Here is a 10,079-nt window from a genome sequence, read left to right on the forward strand (position 1 = left end):
CAAAACTGAGGGCTAATAAAAGGGTGTTATTTTCAGCCTCTACATTTACAGCAATTTGTTATACAGCAATAGGAAACGAATACAGAGCTGTCTGGACCCAAGCTTTTCTTTATGGGAAGCATTTTATCTATTAAATGAATTTCTGTACTTGTTATAGGTAGATTCAGTTTTTCTAATTCTTCTTAGTTCAGTTTTGGTAATTTGTATCTTTCTAAGAATCTTTGCATTTAAGTTTTCCAATTTGTTAATGTAAATTTGTTCATAGCAGTCCTGTGAACTCTTTAATTTCCATAGGACTGGTAGTGATGAACTGTTTCATTTCTGATTTTGAAAATATTCTATTTCTCTCTTCCTTCTTGGTTAGTCTAGCTCAAGATTTCTCAATTTTGTTGATTTTTTTCCAAGAACATGATTTTTATTGGTTTTTATTTTCTCCATTTCATTGATTTCTACTTTTTATTATTTCTTTCCTTTTGCTTGTTTTGAGTTTATTTTACTCCTTTTTCTAGATTCTTGAGGTGGAAGCTTAGATTAAGATTTTTCTCTTTTTTTAATGTATGTGTTTAATGCTATAAATTTCCCTCTCTGCACTAACTGCATGCCACAAATTTTGATTTTGTGTGTGTTTTTGTTTTAACTCAACTCAAAATATTTTCTAATTTCCCTCATGATTTCTTTTTTGACCTATGGGTTATTTAAAAGCATGTTATTTAATTTCCAAATATCTGGAGATTTCCAAATTTCCTTCTATTGCTCATTTCTAATTTAATTCTGTTGTGGTCAGAGAACATACTTTGTATAATTTCAATTCTGTTAAATGTGGGCCTTGTATCATGGCCTAGCATCCAGTCTATTCTGGAGAATGTTCCATGTATACAAAAAAGAACGTGTATTCTGCTGTTATTAGGTGTGGTGTTCTAAAAATGTCAGTTGTATCAGGTTGGTTGACAGTCTTCTATATCCTTACTAATTTTCTATCAAATGGGGTATTGAAGTTTCTTTGAATAGTGTTTTTCTTTTCAATTCTATCAACTTTTGCTTTATGTATTTAGGGGCTCTGTTGTTAGGAACATATACATTTATAATTGTTACATATTCATTATAAAGCATCCATCTGTCTCTAGTAATATGTCTTGTCTTAAACTCTATTAATATAGCCACTCCAACTCTCCTATGGTACTGTTTTTATGGCATTTTCCCCCATCCTTTTACTTTCAACCTATTTTTATCTTTCAATCTAATGTGTCTATTGTAGGTAGCATATAGTTAGATCTTGCTTTTATTAGTCAGTCAATCTCTGACTTTTGCATAGCATTTAGATTGTTCATATTTAATGTAGTTATTGATATGGTTAAATTTCTGTCTTCCATTTTACTATTTTATTTATGTCCCATGTGTTTCTTCTTCCTTTGTTTCTCCTTTACTGTCTTTTGTGTTAAATGGATATTTTTGTGTGTGCTGCTTTTATTCCTTTGTTAGTTTTTAAAAATTATTACACTGTTTTGAGTTTTGTAAATTTTTTTAGTGTTTGCTCTAGGGATTATAATATGCATCTTAATTTAACAAAATCTACTTCAAATTAATATGAATGCAATTCTAGTAAAGTTATAAAAATTTGCTCCAATATAGCTGCATTCCCCCCTTTTTATTATTTTATTATTGTCATATATATTATTTCAAGGTTATAAACTCAAACTCAATACAAGATTATAATTATCATTTTATGCAATCTTATATTTTATAAAAATGTTAAAAGATTTATATATATACTTATATATTTATGTATATATAATATTCCTTTCTATTTACCCATTTATTTACTTTTTCATGTGCTTTTCATTTCTACATATGAATCTGAGTTACTATGTGGTATCATTCATTTTCAGCCTGAAGCATCTTCTTTATCATTTCTTTAAAGCAAGTATACTGGCAATGCATTTGCCTGAGAATTTATTTCTCTTTTATTTTTTGAAGAATAATTTTGCTGAATATAGAATTCTTGGTTGACAGAATTTCTTTTTTTCTTTGAAATGGAGTCTCGCTCTGTCGGCCCAGGCTGGAGTGCAGTGGCACACTTATTAGCTCACTGTAACCTCCAATTCCTGAGTTCAAGTAATTCTCCCACCTTAGCCTCCCCAGTAACAGACTACAAGCGCATGCCACTACACCTGGCTAAAGTTCTTGTATTTTTGGTAGAGACAGGATTTCACCATGTTGGCCAGTCTGGTCTTGAATTCCTGAGCTCAAGCCTTCACCTCCCAAAGTGCTGGGATTACAGGCACGAGCCACATACCCAGCCCTATGTATACTTTTACATGTTTTTTTTTTTTTACATGTTTTTAGGTTGGCAAAAACTTTTAATACAAATGCTAATAGATGCAAAGTATATAGTATTTAGATTATTATAAAAACTGGGGTTTTTGTTTGTTTGTTTGTTTTTGAGACCGAGTCTTGCTCTGTTGCCCAGACTAGAGTATAGTGGCACGATCTCAGCTCACTGCAACCTCCGCCTCCTGGGTTCAAGCAATTCTCCTGCCTCAGCCTCCCAAGTAGCTGGGACTACAGGCACATGACACCATGCCCGGCTAATTTTTTGTATTTTAGTAGAGACGGGGTTTCACCGTGTTGCCCAGGCTGGTCTCAAACTCCTGAGCTCAGGCAATCCACCCGCCTCGGCCTTCCAAAGTGCTAGGATTATAGGTGTGAGCCTCTGTGCCTGGCCTATGGCTGGTAATTTTTAAAGTTAATTCATGTATCCATGGATGAATATTACTTGCTGCTGGGCACAGTGGCTTGCACCTGTAATCCCAACACTTTGGGAGGCTAGGCAGGTGGATGGCTTGAGGCCAAGAGTTTGAGACCAGCTGGGCAACATGGAAAAACACCTTCTCTACTAAAAATACAAAAATTAGCCATGCGTGATGGCACATGCCTGTAATCCCAGCTATTCTGGAGGCTGAGGCACAAGAATCACTTAAACACCGGAGGCAGAGGGTGAGCTGAGATCATGCCACTGCACTCCAACCTGGGAGAAAGAGCTAGACTCCGTCTCAAAAAAAAAAAAAAAAAATTACTTGATGGTTGAACAAGACATATTTAACATCAATTTTATTTCTTTTTTTAAATCTGAGTTAGTTTTGTTTCAAGCATCAATTCTATTTCTATTTTTCACTTTTATAGATGTTGGCTCCGAAAAACCTTGTTGACTTAAGTAGAAAGAATGAGAGTGTTGTTACACCAACATCAATCTTTGAATTTACTTCTATGGCAAAATTTACATGGTGATTGCTCTTCAGATATTATTTTTCATGATCAACAAGCTAAAAACTCAATTAGGTCTTTCTTCAATTTTGCTGCAATCAAAAATTGAGAAATTCCTGCTTTGCAAAAGGACTTGTTACCTAGTCACCTATTTGGAATAGGTGATATTCCAAATTGTCCATTTGTTTGGACCCCAGAGCTTTTTAGGCTCCAGGGAGAGGCCACACGGTAAGAACTGTATGAGGAGAGGGAAGAAGAGAGGGTGCATTCTCAGTAGAACTGTGTTAGGAAAGAGTACCTATGGAAGTTGAAGATATGAAAATTGATTGCCTTAAAACTATTCTTGCCTGATTTCCTTTTTAAAAGTCTTTGTACCCCACTTCAAAGACCACTAATCTAAAATTTCCTTTTAAACTATGCTTATGGCCAGGCACGGTGGCTCACACCTATAATCCCAACACTTTGGGAGGCCAAGGCAGGCAGATAACCTGAGGTCAGGAGTTCAAGACCAGCCTGGCCAACATGGTGAAACCCCGTCTCTACTAAAAATACAAAAATTAGCTGGGTGTGGTGGCATGTGCCTGTAGTCTCAGCTACTCAGGAGGCTGAGGCAAGATAATCACTTGAGCCCAGGAGATGGAGGTTGCAGTGAGCAGGGTTCACACCACTGCACTCTAGCCTGGGCAACAGAGTGGGACTCCGTCTCAAAAACAAATAAATAAATAAAAAATAATAAAATAAAATATGCTTATAATGCCCCCCAAATGGGTCAATTTAAAAATATATCTTAAGAAATAAAGCAGTGGTACATAAAGCAAAAATCTTAATGGTGGCCAAGTGACTAAAGCGTAGGGAATCCCACCATAGTGAATAAAGTACAGGCTTTGACATCAAACAAATACAAATTTGAATTCTAGGGACCTTGCCCAAGTCACTTTACCACTCTGAGCCTCAGTGTCCTCATCTGTAAAATAGCAATACCTACTTCATAGGGTATTTTTAAGGGCTAAATGAGGTAATATATAGAAAAATCCTTCCGTAGACTACAAAACAAAGCTATAAAGACTGTTGAAAGTAATGTATTTCCACCTTGTCCCCCAGTATTAATTGAATTAGTCATAGATATCTTGTAACGGAATATCCTCCCTTGGACCTGAGTCCTAGGCTAAATAACCCAGATTCAAGAGTTTGGCTCTGATATCAGAAGCTGGACCCAAAAGTTAAATCTATAGCATTTTATCAGTATTTATTTATTCCCTTGCTAAATATAACAATTGTGTTCTAAACCATAAAGCTTCAGAGAATACTAACGTTGCTTCCTATCCCATAATACCAGGAAATGGAAGGAGAAAAATACCCCATGCAAAAGTGTGTGACTATTTCCTGAGTGCACACATGCTGGGAAGCACACACTTCTGTCTCATTGCACATCCCCTCCTGTATGATGGCTCCATTGCCATCTCATAATTGCCTTATCTTATCTCATAATTGCCACACATATTTGAGGTTATTATTTGATGTTTATGGTATTATGAAACACATACAAACTTGTTCCTCATTAATCTAAGTCTGACAGAAGAAATGAAAAACCATCTTATAGTTCAAAATCTGTGTGTGAATTAAAAGAGCAAAATGGTTAAACATAAAAATGAATGATAGTACCCATAAATTTCTAGAAAAATCAACAGAGAGCTATAAAAGATGATATAATTAAGGCTTTTTAGAGCATGTAAATCAAGAATACATAGAGATTGTAAAATACTTGTACCCTGTCCATGCCCTTCTTTCTTCTGTTACAGCGTACTTACATATATTTTAAAAAAGGATTTTTCTATATTGTGCTATGATGAGACAATATGTAGCAACAAATCTGACATTCTAACACATGAAAAATTTTTACCCCAAAACAATATTGCAGCTATTACACTATGGATGAAATGGCCGCAAAACACTATTATTTTAAGAGTTTGCTTTTAGGTCACATTTTATAACAAAACAAAATGAAAATATTTTATTAATGTGACTATGAGACATATTGATCTTAGAAATACAAGGATTTAATTTTTCATTTTTATTATTGTTCTTGTTATAAAGATTTTTAAATGCAATACATTATTTATATAATTTCTTGCAGTAATAATCTGTTCAGGAGACATTTTTTAGTCTCTATTAAACCAAGCACACATTATCTGCCTTGTACTCTTGTAGATATTCAGTTAAAATACATCCTGACGTTTAAAGTGTTCAAATACATTTGGTAAATGTTAAACATTTAAAATCACCTAGTGCCCAAAAGAACTGCCTAGATATGTAAAGATACATATGAATATTCAGGACCTAGGTTTACTGAAGAATTATGGAATACATCAATAATAATTTTATGTACTAAACTCTATATGTATTAATATATATACTTAAAAATCAGAAAAATATCCTCCAAAGTGTCAGCAATGATTAAGTTTGGGCTAGGGCAGAGAAGAAAGGGGTACCAGAGGTTTTTATTGAATATTTTTATAATGGGCAGACATAATTTTTCTAACATAAAGATGTATATTTAATTAAAATCAATTGGGAATGCAGTTTCAGCAGTAAGAAAACTAAATCAGTTGTGACAGTTACTTTTATTTTTTATTTTTTTTAATTTTTTGAGACAGAGTCTTGATCTGTTGCCCAGGCTGGAGTATAGTGGCGTGATCTCAGCTCATTGCAACCTTTCCTCCCAGGTTCAAGCAATTCTCCTGCCTCAGCCTCCCGAGTAGCTGGGATTACAGGCGTGCACCACCACGCCTGGCTAATTTTTGTATTTTTAGTAGAGACAGGGTTTCACCATGTTGTCCAGACTGGTCTCGAACTCCTGGCCTTGTGATCTACCTGCCTCAGCCTCCCAAAGGGCTGGGATTACAGGCATGAGCCACTGCACCCGGCTGACAGTTACCTTTAAAAGTGAGGCCTTAGCCTAATAACATCTTTGAAATCTGCCTAATCCAGCAGTAAAGGAATTTAAGAGCACCTCCTCTGTGCATGCCTCAAGCTCTCTGAGTCCAAGAGCAGGAGACTCCTGCCTAAGGAATAGATATTATTGATATGTAAGACTCATTTCAACTAGCCCTTTTATCTGCCATGTTCTTGACTTGAAATGCTGTAAAAAGGTTCAGAGCAAGCTTTTCAGAAGAGAATATCTTAGTCTTAGCACTCAAAATGAAACAAAATTCATTTCATTCAGTTTAGAAGTATTCAGATAATTCTTAGCCTTTTGGGTTCTCTTTTAAATTGCTTACTTCTCTTACTTATACTTGGTTTCTCTATAACACTGTTTTCTGCTCTGTGAAATAGTTACTATCTACACACTGTCTCTAATCTTCATATTTTTTGGTAAAGTGTTTCCCCAACTTACCTGATCACAAGAGTCACAAACCAAGGATGTTTGTTAAAAATAAAATTCCTTGGCCTTCCCTCCCCCAAGAACTGCTTAATTATGATCTAGGAGGTACCTTAAAATCACCCCAGGTGATTTTTATGATCAGTAAGTTTTAGAAACACTGCCTTAGTTAAACAAATATCTAATAGAGTCCTAAGTTTTTGCAACCAGCTGAGTCCAAGAAACGCTCTAGACAAGTGGCTCCACATTTCAGCATTCATCTGAATCACCTGGAGAGTGACAATAGCAAAGTGGCAGAATAGGAAGTCTCAACCCTCATTTCCCACAAAAACACAGATTTAACAATGATATAAGTAATAAAATGCCTTTATAAGCAGTCTAGAATCCAGTTAGGAAATTACAATACTGTAGACAAGCATAAAATCAAGATCAGCTGCACTGAATTGGGTAAGAAGAGCAATTTCACTTTACTTGCATCAGCCCTTCCCCCAAGCTATATAGCTCAACAATGAGAGGGATTGGGACTCTTTGAGAGGGATTGGGACTCTTTTTGAGGGGTTGGAGGAGATGGTATGGCAAAAATCCAATGTCCCTGTTTTGTTTTGTTTTTTTCAGTATAATACCCATGGAGTTGGCTTCTATCTCATTTTACAAAAAGTGCCAAAAGAACTACATAGTCCAGATCCCTGGGGCAGCTAAGGGGACAGGCACTTTCCCAAGGCCAGCATAGCTGTGAGAGGCATACAGACAGCACAGAACTGAGATCTGTCCTCCAGGAGGGAGGGGTAAATGGAACATGCCCCCAACATCCCCACCTTTCACTGTACTGCCCAAAGGGCCAGGCTCTATTTCACCTCACACAGAGTGGTGACAGAACTGACATAAGACATTTTTTTAAGGAAGGGCCAGGTGCGGTGGCTCACACATGTAATCCCAGCACTTTGGGAGGCTGAGGCAGGTGGATCACTTGAGGTCAGGAGCTCGAGACCAGCCTGACCAACATGGTGAAATCCCATCTCAACTAAAAATACAAACTTAGCTGGGCATGGTGGTGCACGCCTGTAATCCCAGCTGCTTGGGAGGCTGAGGCAGAAGAATTGCTTGAACCAGGGAGGCAGAGGTTGCAGTGAGCCAAGATCATGCCATTGCATTCCAGCCTAGGCAACAAGAGTGAAAACTCTATCTAAAAAAAAAAAAAAAAAGGGGGGGGGGATACTGGATGATGCCTGGCACAGCTAGGAACAAAGACCCAGAATCTCTATCTGGGATAACTGGTGATGATTTTTCCCAGTGAAAGCACGTACATAAAGACTAGGAGAGGCAGCTATTTTTTTCAAATGTGCTAGAAACCAACACAAATCTACAAGCAACATAAAGAATCAGGAAAACATTATACAATCACAAATGAACAAAAGAAATCTCTAGTAACTGACCCTAAAGATATGAAGATCTAAATTGCCTAATAAGAAATTTGAAATAATCAAAGAAGCTCAATGAGTCACAAGAGAACAGATTGACAACTTAAAAAAAGTCAGGAAAACAATACATATACCAAACAAAAATATTGATAAAGAGATAGAAGTGATAAAGAAGAATCAAACAGAAATTCTGGAGCTGAAGAATTTAATAACTGAACTAAAAAATTCACTAGACATTCAACAGCACACTTGATCAAGCAGAAGAGAGAATCAGCCAACTCAAAGGCAGGTCATTTAAAATTACTGAGAGGAGCAAAGAGAAAAAAAATTTAAAGAGTGATGAAAGCCTCAGTAAACTATGAAACACCATCAAGTGAACCAATATACACATTATGGGAGTCCTGAAAGGAAGGAACAAAAAGGCTATTTAAAGAAATAACATGCAGCCATAAAAAAAGAATAAAATCATGCCCTTTGCAACAACATAGATGCAGCTGGAAGCCATTATCCTAAGCAAATTAAGGCAGAAACATAAAACCAAATATTGCATGTTCTCACTTATAAGTGGATACACACGGACATAAAGATAGAATAATAGACACTGGGGACTCCAAAAGATGGAGGGAGGAAGGGAAACAAGGCCTGAAAAACTTCCTATTGGGTATTATGTTCACTATCTGGGTGACAGGATCATTAGAAGCCAAAACCTCAGCATCACACAATATACCCTTGTAACAAACCTTCACATGTACCCTCTGAATCTAAAATAAAACATTTTAAAATAATAATAATCTAGAAATTAAAAAACAAATAATGATTATAAACTTCTCAAATCTGAGGCAGGAAATGGACATACAGATTGATGAAGCCCAAAGGACTTCAAATAGACTTCAAATAGAATGAGCCCTATAAAGTCAGCATCAAGACACATTATAGTCAAGTTGTCAAAAGTCAGCTGCACACATGTACACACACAAAATCAAGCGAAAGAGAAATTTTGTTTGTGTTTTTTGAGACAGATCTCACTCTGTCACCCAGGCTGGAGTTCAGTGCTGCAATCACAGCTTACTGCAGCCTTGACTGCCTCAGGCTCAGGTGATTCTCCCACTTCAGCCTCTTGAGTAGCTGGAACTACAGATGTGCACTACTAAAACTGGCTAATTTTTTGTATTTTTTGTAGATACAAGGTCTCCCTATGTTGCTCAGTCTGGTCTCAAACTCCTGGGCTCAAGCAATCTTCCCACCTTGACCTCCCAAAGTGTTAGAATTACAGGCATGAGCCAACATACCCAGCCACAAAGAGAAATTTTGAAAGCAGTAAGAGAAAAGTGACTCATCATGTTCAAGCCCCCCACCCCCACCCCCTGCCCCCTGTCAAATGAGACAATCAGTGGATTTCTTGGCAGAAACCTTGCAGGCCAGAAGACAGTGAAATGATATATTCAATGTGCTGAAACAAAAAAACTGTCAACCAAGAACACTATACCTACCATAACTGTCCTTTAAAAATTAAGGAGAAATAAAGACTTTCCAAGACAAACAAAAGCTAAGAGAGTTTATGACCATCCAAATCTGCCTTATAAGAAAAGCTAAAGAGAATTCCTAAAGTTGAAATAAAAGGACTCATATGGGCTGGCCGCAGTGGTTCACACCTGTAATTCCAGCACTTTGGAAGGCTGAGGTGGGCGGATCACCTGAGGTCAGGAGATCAAGACCATCCTGGCCAACATGGTGAAACCCCATCTCTACTAAAAATACAAAAAATTAGCTGAGCATGGTGGCACGTGCCTGTAGTCCCAGCTACTTGGGAGGCTGAGGCAGGAGAATCGCTTGAACCTGCGAGGTGGAGGTTGCAATGAGCCAAGATCATGCCACTGCACTCCAGCCTGGTGACAGAGCCAGACTCTGTCTCAACGACAACAACAACAACAACAAAAAAAAGGACTGATATGGTTTGGCTGTGTCCCCACCCAAATCTCATCTTGAATTGTAGCTCCCATAATTCCCACATGTTATAGGAG

This window comes from Pongo pygmaeus, chromosome 2 (genome assembly GCF_028885625.2).
Source record: "Pongo pygmaeus isolate AG05252 chromosome 2, NHGRI_mPonPyg2-v2.0_pri, whole genome shotgun sequence".
In the NCBI taxonomy this organism is placed as follows: Eukaryota; Metazoa; Chordata; class Mammalia; order Primates; family Hominidae; genus Pongo; species Pongo pygmaeus.